The sequence below is a fragment of the Sminthopsis crassicaudata genome, chromosome 3 (assembly GCF_048593235.1).
Source record: "Sminthopsis crassicaudata isolate SCR6 chromosome 3, ASM4859323v1, whole genome shotgun sequence".
In the NCBI taxonomy this organism is placed as follows: domain Eukaryota; kingdom Metazoa; phylum Chordata; class Mammalia; order Dasyuromorphia; family Dasyuridae; genus Sminthopsis; species Sminthopsis crassicaudata.
This window is the reverse complement of record NC_133619.1, coordinates 611,159,778-611,172,028: the sequence shown is the minus strand read 5'-3', so window position 1 is coordinate 611,172,028 and position 12,251 is coordinate 611,159,778.

Here is a 12,251-nt window from a genome sequence, read left to right as displayed (position 1 = left end):
TCCATTTGACCAGATATAGGAACTAGATCTGTGATTTCACTATTATAGGGCATCTCAAGTGAAGAAACACCTTATACTCATCCACGCCCGTCCCTAGTGTTCAGCAGTTAAGGAACTTCCCTAAAGTCCACATAAACATTGGGTGATAGTGTCAATATTGAATTCAGATCTTTCTAATTTTTAGACCATCCCTCTATTTACTATGCTACATTACTCTTGTAATTTATCTCTGTTGTCCTACTACCAATTCCAACTATCAATGCTCTTAAGATTTAACAGCTCCAATTACTCTGCTACTTTTCCCTGTAAGCTGATACTGCTTAATAATCTTCCACCATACTATTATGTATTGTTTTATAACTGTGGTTGAATTTCAAATCTGTTTCACTCTTAGCTGCCATGTCTTACCACCTGGCAAAGAGAGTGAAGTATTTGCTACAGAAAATGCTCACTGGGCTATTTTGTCTTTTTTTGTAGTGACTGATTCAAGTCTTTGAAATATTTGAAGGAAAGGATGATAAATGAAGTCAATTACCATTGTCTTCTTCTGTTGCTCATATTGAAAGCTCCTTTAAATAGGTCAACTGGAAGCTTTTGCAGTTGTTTTTAATGTCTTCTCATCTTTACCTTTTCTTATAGGGCTTTTGACTTAATGTTGATTTTGACCTTACTCTAACATGGCCAGACTGCCACAATCTAAAGATAATTTGATGTTTTGTGATGCTGTTTCATTCTCTCTGTGTTTTACACCTTCAAATTCTCTTCTATTTTTGAAATTTTTATTTGTTTTTAGTATTTTTTAGGTTATACTTTTTTTAAACCTATTTCCATATAAATCACAGTGGGAGAGAAAAATCAGAATAAATGGGGAAAACCAGGAGAAAAAAAAAGAAAGAAAAAAAGTGAAAATAGTATGCATTGATCCACATTCAGTCTCCATAGTTCTCTCTCTGGATGTAGATGGAATTTTCTGTCCAAAGTTTATTGGGATTGCCTTGGAGCCCTGAATTGCTGAGAAGAACCAACTCTATCATATCATCGTACAATCTTGTTGCTGTATTTTCCTGATTCTATTTGCTTCATTCAGCATCAATTCATGTAAATCTTTCCAGGTTTTTCTAGAATCAGCCTGTTCATCATTTTTTATAAAACAATAACATTCTATTACTTTCATATGCCATAACTTATTCAGTCATTCCCCAGTTAATGGGCATTTACTGGTTTTCCAATTCTTTGCCACCACACACACACAAAAGGCTGGTATAAACATTTATGCACATGTGGGTCCTTTTTGCTCTTTTGATTTCTTTGGGATGCAGACCCAGTAGAGACACTGCCGTGTACAGTTTTATAGCCCTTTAGGCATAGTTTCAAACTGCTCTCCAGAATGATTGAATCACCAACTCTTTTCTATTTACTTATTTTTAAAGACCAGGGCTCCCTATCTTGCCAAAGTTGCAAGTTCAGGAGTTCACTTACTCTGATTGGCACCAGAGATTTGATCTCTGTTTTTCTTGTTTTGTCTGAGTTTTGGCTTTTTTGGAGGCAACTGGGGTTAAGTGATTTGCCCAGGATCACATTGTCTATCATAGAACTTGAATTCAGATATTCCTGACTCCAGGGTGGGTGCTCAATCTAGTTGCCTCTGACCTCCATTTTTCTGCCCTTAATAATGATCTGCCCCACCCTAGGCAACCTGGTGCCCCACCTCATTTCCAGAAGCTTCCTATATTAATATCAAGCTTAGGCAGCCTCCTTATTCCCTTGGCCTACTGAAGCTCAGAACTTCTGAGCTCAAGAGTTACACCAGTTTCAACCTTATTGAGGGATTACAGATGTATAGCAACATGCATACTTTCCCAATTCACTTCTAATAATAATAATAAGAGATAACATTTATATAAAACTTCACCTATTGCATGTCATTTGATCATCAGAACAACCTTGTGAGATAAATACTGTTTTTATGTCCACTTTACAGATGAGGAAGCAGAGGCTGAGTGTTTAAGTGACTTGTTCAGATTCAGTTATCAGAATTAGAACTCAGGACTTAGGGCTCCAAGTTCAGCACTCTATCCACTATCACCTAACCAGTCATTATATGTACATGTGAGAAATCTAAGACATCTACAATTTTCTGATCTCTTTCATTTCTCAATCCTAAATCATATTTTCTAGTATATTTCTAGTGTATCTCACTTCCCGCCCAATGAAGACGCAGGCATAACAACAAAAATAGATGTTGATCTGGTTATGCTCTTCTAACTATATAAAAGTTAGAAAAAAAAATAAAATATAAATGATCCAGTAGTTAGAAAGATGCACTTGGAGTCAGGAAAATCCAGGCTCAAATTCTGCCTCAAAGAAAGGGCAAGTTCCTTTCTGTGCCTCAGTTTCCTTATATGTACTTATCTCACAAGGTTATTGTGAAGCTTAAATGTGATTACATACATACACATAAATGTGATTGTATGTGTTTATACATATACGTATATATGCATACTCATGGGATTTTTTTGTATATATATATATATATATATATATACACATTATATATAATTCTTTGTAAATCTTAAGTTTCTAATAAATATTAGCTGTTATTAAGATGATTTGGAGTACTTTCAATGATAGAATCATCAAAATCACAGAATCCCAGAGTTGGAAGGGCTCTCATCTCCTCCTTATCTCTACTACAAGAAACCTAACAATTGCTCAGGTAATAAATTGTTGTGGTTTAGTCATTTTTTCAGTCATGTCCAACTCTTCATCACCCTATCTGGAGTTTTCTTGGCAAAGATACAGGAGTTGTTTGCCATTTCCTTCTCCAGCTCATTTTACAGAGAAGGAAACTGAGGCAAACAGAGTTAAGTGACTTGCCCAGTGTAACTCAGATACTAATTGTCTGAGCCCAGATTTGAGTTTAAGATGAGTCTTTCTATCAATGCCAGACCTGGCTTTCTATTTACTATGGTGCCATTTAAGGACACCTGCTAAGCACAATATTCCAAACATGGCTTCTTATCAACACTAGAATCAAATATTAAGATGTCTCTTTGGTGTTTAAAACTCTTTTTAACTTAACCCTTTCCTACCTTTTCAGTATTTCCAGTATTCTTATGCTTTTCTCTCCTCCAAGCATTTTACAATCCAGCTCTGCTGGTCTAATTGCTATTCCTTACACACAACAAACACATCTCTCTTAGCCTTTTTCACTCAATTTCCCCTAGGCCTTCAATAATCCATGGGAGAATCTTCCAGAGCACAGGTCACAGTGTTCCAGAGCAGTGAGGGGGCCAATAGCCATGTGTACTAATTTTTCAGAAGTACGTGGGGGGGAAAGGGTTGTTTAGTCTAGGCTTATGATTTCATCAGTGTGGGGAACTTCTTAGTGTGGTGTGCCCATGAGCCTCAGGTGCTGGGTCATAAACTGGTGAAATCCTTTCCTTTTCCCTCCCCTTGCCTTAGCCTCTCTGAGTCATTACTGCTGTCTGGCAGGGCTCAATGAATGCTTTGTGTCATCAGCTAAAGGAAGATCCAGGACCACATTGGGGTCGGGGAGCATTATGGGAACTTGTTCCCCATAGAGAGCCTTAGACAAAATCCAGGGAGATCTTGGGGCTTGCATAGTCAGAATGTCCCCTCACCAGCTCCCAAAGACCTGTCAATCCTTTCAGATTAATCTTTAATGGGATACCAGCAGAGTGAGTCCAAAGGGCTGTTCCTTCTATTCCTTTCCCTCCCTTCTGGAGGTTACTGAGGCCAGTCCTGGAGGGACTAGGGTGGCCAGGGGAGGACGTTGACCCAAAGGACAATTCTTCCTGACTCTAAGTGGAGGACTTTCTACCAAGTCATCATCTAGAAATGACATGAGTGAATACTTGTGAGGGGCTATGGGCACTAGTCAGGACTAGTGTTCTGCCCACTACACTACCCAGAGTGGAACATTGCATGTACTTACAAGCTTAAATAATGTCTTGGTTAGTTTTGCTGACCTGTCTCTTTTTAGGGGAGGATTATAATTTGAAAGAAAAAAGTGAAAGGTAGCAGGTGTTGTTTGTTTACTTGTTTGTTTTTTTAAAGAAAATAAGTATATAGAATTTTCCTGGTAGGGATAGTAGTGGAAGTTTGGAACAGGATAAAAGATGAAAAAAAGAGGAATTAATTAATTAATTAATCAGGGATTAGTTTAGTCTGACATCAGTTTATCTGGTCTCTGAAATGGGAAGCTCAGGACAAAGTAATGACCATCTGCTGGTACAGTAGATGTTGTTACAGGTAAACCTGTTTATTAGTCCCTGGGGTTGAAGAGGCCAAAGTGATAATTAGCTGGCTCAGCTAGGAGGTCCAAAGGCTAGTCATTGGCTGGATCAGATTGTCAGTGATTAATGGGAGAGGTAGCTCTGAGTTTATCTCAATCTCTGTGAGACAAACAACATTGTTCATGGTCAGGGACAGTGAAGAATGTGCACTCGAGGAGGCCTGGGACATTTTCTATCTCCCTGAGTTTTAGTTTTCCCTTTGTAAAATTATGATATTAAATTGAATAAGGTTTTGTTACTTTTTTCTACATCATCGACAGCTTGGGCAGTCTAATAAAATCTATGCAGTACTTTTTGGAATAATATTTTTAAACGAATAAAATTAAACACATAGATTTACAAAAGAAACTAATTATATTGAAATATAGTTATAATTTTTTTTAAAAAAAGGTCTAAGGACCCTTCCAGTTCAATCATTCTAACATTCTTTGTCTTACAACCCCTTTCAGCTTGATTATTTTACATTTCAAAGTTCATATAAACTGTGGCTCTGAGTTTTTTTGGTTTTGGGTTTGTTTGTTTGTTTGTTTGTTTGTTTGTTTGTTTGTTTTTCTGAGGCAATTGGGGTTAAGTGACATGCCCAGGGTCACACAGCCAGAAGTGTTAAATGTTTGAGACCAAATTTGAACTCGGGTCTTCCTGACTTCAAGGCTGGTGCTCTCTCCACTGCGCCACTTAGCTGCTCCTGTGGCTCTGAGTTTGTAGTGATCACATTCAATCAGGAATAAGCTGGAGTGTATCACTCTACAATTTCTCTCATTGGATCATACTGCCATTCAGTCTTTCCCATACTGATTCTCCATGGAAAAAATGAAAGCATCCTCAGTTACCATACAAGCATTCTGGTTAATACAAGATCAAAGACAAAACAGGTTGTATTTAATACAAGATAAGTCATGAAACAGAGAAGATTAAACCTATAAGAAGCTAACTGAGGTCATTAGAGAATTGCCTCCTTTCCCTCTGAAGTGCACATTCTGCATTACTCACAGAATAAATGGAGATCAAAGTCTGGGTTTATTTCTCCATATGGCGACTCTATACCATGCTGCTCAGCAGCTCTGTTTCCTTCTTGGTTTTGTAAACTTCTGCTTGATCCTTGAAGTTGGTATTGAGTAGAAATCCTTCCTCACCTCTCCTGGAGAGACCTGGGTATGACCCAGGAAGTTTTCCTCTTTTCTCTGAGAGTCTTGACCCAGGGGTCATTCCAAGTGACTTTCTCCTTATTTACAAGGAGGCCTGATCCTAGAATTTCTCCCTTTGTCCAGAAGCTCATTGTCACTCTATGGCTATTAACTCCAATTCCTGCAGCTCCTGGACTGACCTAGGAATTCCCCTCCTCTCACTATCCTTACCTCTAGCCACTGATGTCTCTGGGGTGCTCAGGGTGGTCCCTGGAAGGTCTCAGAGATGTGTAGGCTTTTCCTCTAGAAGAATGAGCAAGAGGGCTTGTATTCCCTTCCTCTCTGCCCAGGTTTTTTCTAGTTCTCTCTGTTTTTGCTCTCCTTTTGAAAAATTAAGTCCAAGGGTATGGTTCAGCTGTATGACTAACCCTGGATCAATCAGCCTTCAATGTGGTGTTTATGGGGAGATTTACTCTTTGGGTATGGAGTCATTATTCATGTCAAGACAAAGAAGACTCAAGGAATCTATACCCTCATAGTCTCTCATGTCTGATCCTCTTCAGTTCCAAGGACTTTGTTCTAAGGTCCTTCCCAGCTCTGACATCTTGTGTTCTAAGAGCCCTCCCAGCTCAAATATTGAACATTACAAGACCATTCCCAGTTCTAATATTCTTTGCTCTAAGCTTCTTTTCAGTCCTAATATTCTGTAGTTCTTCCACATTCTGTAATTCAATACTGGTTCTTTTCTCAATCTCCAGGCAGTATCACTGGCAAGCTGGCAGTCTCACCCAAGTCTAGGAAGAAACTTACATAAATTTATTTTCACACTAAGCCATACTGCCCTTAACAGGCAAGCCTTCCCCTGATGATCTGCACCTTAAACTGGGAATGTGGGGAGTCAATGCTTTGTCTAATTGGATTAATTTTGAAAGATAACTTTTCCAGCACTGAGTGAGGGGAAAGTATTCTGCAGGCAGAGGAGTTTTCCTGGAGCTTAATAGTTATACCAAGGAGACACTTTATACATCTCTAGGTATATAAGTCAGGACAAGCCAATCTCAGATCCCTGAATTTCAGTTTTCTCATCTGTCCACTACAGGTAATAATTTCCAGCCTCCCTATCTCAAGGGCCAAGACTATGAGGATTAAGTAGCATATGAAATGAGAAGCATATGAAAAGTGGGAAAATTATAACTTGTATTTCTAAGTACAGCAATACCACTGATAGGGTTGTAACCACCAGGCAACTTGGCCTGGGAAATAATGACCTTAGGAATACAGCCCTTGGGGATAGAGTGTAGGCTCCAAGTTGTCTGCTTTAAGAATACTGTATCTCTTCCTTTAGATTATCGTGTCTTAGTTTAGATTTTATGGAGAGCTATGACGGGGTGTCAAGAGTGAAATGCCTAATGTAGGCATTTCCAGACTCCACCTCTAAGCCATAAATTTAGCCTCTCAGTGACATCCTGAAGTTAATGAATAATATAGTGAAATACCAACTCTACTTTTAGAGGTAGATCAGTGACATGAAGCACTGGTTCACTGCTGAACACCCATACAACTATCTATTTATCCTCCCACTTCTTCACTAACTCCTTTTTGGACCATATAGGCCATTGTCAATGGTGTTACAACGGCAATGGCATTGATTTGGAGAAGGTCTAAGCCTACAGATTCTTTTGAGGCACTTCGCAACACCAGCCCAGGACCCCAATGCTGTCAAGCAAGGAGATTGTGCAGTCAGTTGATTTGCTCATGGACGTACAGCTAATATCCATCTCCTAGATTTGTTGGGTTTTTCAACATTTGATGGATACCAATGGTATTGGGCCATCCATTCTTTCTCCTTTGCTCTCCCTATGGTATATAGGTACAAACATGCATGTAATAGTAATTAGCTTACCTTAAACTTACCTAAACTACTGTTCAATGCTACTAATTATAAATTATTATAGAATATTTTAGAGTATTATAGATATTAAAGGATATTATAAGCTATTATAGAGTACTATAAGATACTATATGAGCTTCATAAGTTTATTTAAGGGTTCATATATTTTCATAATCGCTGGAAAAGGCCTAGGAAGTCAGCTGATCTAGAATCTGTAACTGCATAAAAGTCCTCTCCACATTGTGGGGATCACATATTAAAAGCAGGACGATACCTTAGAGATTATTTAATCTCACTCCCTCACTTTATTGAACAGGAAACTGCTGAAAATATGGCTTATCAAGAAACTCAGCACTCTCAAGGCATCTGGGCTGAAGAAGTCATTTCCACTGGACATCTCTGACTATTTTCTCCTTCATGAATCAGAGTCACCCTAAACTCTTATGGAGGGTATCCAGGATAGGGATTCTTTCCCCCAGAGAGAGAATTCCTCCAGACTGCATTTGTTTATACTACAGAAATCTGGTTTCTCAGTAGGGCAAGGTACCACTCAAACTAGTTTGAGCACATGCCAGTAGTGTAAGATGTCACTCAAACTAGTTTGAACATATGCCTTGGGGGCTACAAGTAAGAGTAATTATCACTTGTGGCAGCCCTGTTTGTAGTGGCCAGAAACTGAAAACCACGTGGATACCCATCAATTGGAGAATGGCTGAATAAATTGTGGTATATGAATATTATGGAATATTATTGTTCTGTAAGAAATGACCCCAGGATGATTTCAGAAAGTCCTGGAGAGACTTACATGAATTGATGCTGAGTGAAATGAGCAGGACCAGAAGATAGTTGTATACTTCAACAACAATACTATGATGATCAATTCTGATGTGGCCATTTTTAACTATGAGATGAACCAAATCAGTTCCAATAGAGCAGTAATGAACTGAACCAGCTACGAAAGAACTCTGGGAGACGACTATGAACCACTACATAGAATTCCCATTCCCTCTATTTTTGTTCGCCTGCATTTTTGATTTCCTTCTCAGACTAATTGTACATTATTTCAAAGTCTGTTTCTTTTTGTAAAGCAAAATAACTGTTTGGACATGTATACATATATTGTATTTAATTTATACTTTCACATATTTAACATGTATTGGTCAACCTGCCATCTGGCGGGGGGTAGGGGGGTAGAGGAGAAGGGGAAAAATTAGAACAAAAGGTTTGCCAATTGTCAATGTTGTAAAATTACCCCATGAATATATCTGGTAAATAAAAACTATTAAAAAAAGAGTAATTATCACTGTCTTGCCTTTTCAGGAGTGGGGTCTTGACAAATAAGAGGAAAAGGATGCACCCCAAATTAATAAATAGTTATTGTAGAGAGCTACAGACAATGGGGGAACTCTGGGTAAGGTATAAGACCCTTTAGTCCAGAGGGAACTTGCTGACAATGTCTGGTTTTGCTTCCCACCTCCCTTTGGTGCTTTTACCCTTCCTGAGAAGCCAAAGAGGGCATGGCCACCTGTGTTCTGCTTGAAGCAAGGGGATACTTACAGTAAAGAGATGCATTTACTTATCAATAGCAGAGTACTTATAGTTAGCACTTGCACAGCGTGCTGTTGATATAATGGTTCTCTAGTTAGCACATACTTAGTGACCTGTAACAATGTAGTCATATCAGGGTATTTAAGGCCCGAGAAGATTTGAAATAAGAACACTCCATCTTTGACCATCTGGTGGGTCTCTTGCCTCCTTCACTCCTCCACTAAGACCAAGACTGGTCCCAAGATCCTCCAGAGAGCTAGTCTGGACACTACAAGTTACCAATATAATATTATAATATTAATTTCTCTCATATAATAAGACAAGGACCAGATCTGTGATTTCATTGCTATAGGGAACTCCCAGATGAAGAAACTCTTTTCACCTATGCAGGTCAGTATCTTCTCAGTAACTGATAGTGTTAAAGTATTCCCTGGAATAGAGATGTCAAATTCAGAGGCTGAACCAGAGTAAAATGTAATTGGGACATATTTAACAAAATAAAAATACAATTAAACATAGGAAAAATAGATTAAAACTAAGTAAATGTGACAAAGGGAGTCCCAAAACTCTGAAAACTCCTTCAAGGAGAAATTCTCTTTGAACCCTATCTCTGAGATCTGCCCCAGGGAACCAAGATAAAGTGGTTTATCTTGGGGGGCATAGTTGAAGTAATCTCATTTAGCTGGACATCTAGATTTAGATTGACCCCTATTCCAGGAGTGCAGAGGTCCTTCGTAAAGGAATTTATGAACCCAAAAAGCTAAACTTATAAAAAAAGAAATTTATTATTGGCATTGGGAAGTCAGCCTTTGCTGTACATGAATAGAAAGACTGAATTCCTTAGTGGCAAGGTCCCAGCAGAGAAGTAAAGTTTCTAGTAGAGAAATCCTGACAGAGAGGCATAAAGTCTTATTATGGAAATAGGTGAAGGAGATAAAGAGAGGGTAACACTGAAAGAGAATATTATTTCATCAGGCAGAGATTTCCTTGGAATAGCATAGCATGTTAGATCCTCTGCAAGGACTGAACTCCAAGTTGCCGTTTTTTTTTTTTATAAAGAAATCTGAGACAGAACTTTCAATTGAATGAGATTCCCTCAATGCTGTCACTGCCCCCAGGCTTAGATGAGACCATTTTTTCTTGGTTCCCTGGGGCAGGTCTCAGAGACAGGATTCAAAGAGAATTTCTCCTTGATGGAATTTTCAGAGTTTCAGGGCTCCCCTCGTCAAACATACAACCACAGGGATTGTTATGAATGGATTAATGGCCCCTATTTCAATCTGATCCTACTAATCTAGGGTCTTAGAGCAATCAGAGGGACACAGCCTCTACCTGTGAAAGGATGGACTTGAACCCAGGTCTTCCTGGCAAAATTTCTCTCCATCTACACAATGCCCCCTTTCCATTGTAATAAGAGCTAATAAAAGGTTTGCAAAATACTTTACCTAATTGTCTCATTTGATTCTCACAAAAACTCTGTGAGGGTGGGGTCTTTATACTCATTTTACAGATGAAGAAACTGAGGGGAAGAAAGAAGTTAAGTTACACCCTTAGTCAGTCAGGCCCTCCTCTAGCTGGAATACCAGGTTGCTTCTTTTTACAGTACTATGGCTTTGGGTGGAAACTCCCTCTTCTCTCAGGATTAATCACTGACAAAATAGTTATTTAACATTCTCAGGGGTGGGAAACTTGACATGACAATAACTTATTTATATGGTGTTTGAATAAATGCTATTATGAACACTAAGTTCTCATGATATGATATCTGGAGTTCTAACCGGTAAACCATACTGCCTCTCTGACGTGAAGGTCAGGCACAACAGAAAGGATGGCTTCCCAATCCTAGTCCTGCCCCCAAAACCACACCTTTCTTCCTTCTCCCTACTCCCCTCTCTTCCCTCCCCACTTCCTATCTCACCCAATTATTCATGAACTCAAACAGAATTGAATAAGAAAACAGAAATTAAGTTCACTGACTCTAAAGAATGCCCTTCAATTAAGGAATGGCTGAACAAGCTGTGACTTAGGTTTGTGATGTACTATTATTGTGCTAAAAAATGACAAAGAGGATAATTTTAGAATTACCTGGAAAGACTTAACGTGAGCTGAGACAAAGTGAAGTGAGCAGAACCAGGAGAACATTTACACAGTAACAGCAACATTGTGTGATGATCAACCACAATTGACTTGGCTTTTCTCAGCAACACAGAGCTCCAAAAGGATTCCAAAGAACTAAGAATGAAACATATTATCCACCTCCAGAGAAAGAATTGACATTGTTTGAATATAGACTGAAGCATACTGCTTTCTTTCTTTTTCTTTTATTCAAGACTTCTTGTACAAAATAACTAATACAGAAATGTTATATTGTACACGTACAACCTTTGTCAGATACCCTTACCATCTCAGGGGAGGGAAAGAGGGATAGAAATTGAAACTCAAAACTTAAAAAAAAAAAATTTTTTTTAATGGCTTTAACGTGTAAGGGGGGAAGAGAGGGAATAAATATTTCTTAAAAAGACATTTAAGTTCACTAGGCAGGTCTCCTTAATTTTTTTTAATGGAAAGGGAGGGTAAAGAGAGAACTTTTAAGCAATACTTTAAAAACATGTTTTGAAATATAACTAAATCAAGTCATTGGGGAATGAAGGGTGGGGTAGTTACAGGAACAAGTTATGTTTCAATACTTCCTTTTCCCACTAACTACATAATAACCTAACTGGTTACAAGAACAGCTAGCCAACTGGTGGCAACAGCTGGAAGCCAACCCCAGCTCTTGAGCCATTTGCACCAAACTGTGACTTTAAGAAAACAACTTTGTCAAGGTTTGGGGGATTTAGTTTTTATTCTGTCCCAGACTCACTGTGAGACTTTGGGTAAGTAATCTGCTTCCTCAGGCCCTCCCTTTCCTCATCTATTAAATGAGTTCTAGAATTCTTTGTTTCTAAGGTCAATTCCAGCTCTTCTACCTTTCCTTCTTCTCCCTCCTCTTTTACCCCTCACCAAGCTGGGTGGGTAGAGGAAAGAATTAGATTAGGAGGCACAGATTTGAATACTGGCTCCACTCTGTTTTAAGATCCCTTCCACCTCTAAGTTCAAGAGACAACATGACATAAATAGATATCCAGCCAAGAAGGTCTGGGGTTGAGTCTCACTTTTGGCTGGTCACAGATTATCTGTGTGTAATCTTGTACAAGTTCCTTATCTCTTATTGCTCTAAGCAACTCCTTAAAATGGATTTTTTTAACCTAGAGTCTATGGATATATAATAGATACAGAGATACACAGATGAAGATATAGAAATATGTAGTATGTACACCTATAAAAGCATGTACATGTATGTATTTATACATGTAAAATATTTACTTT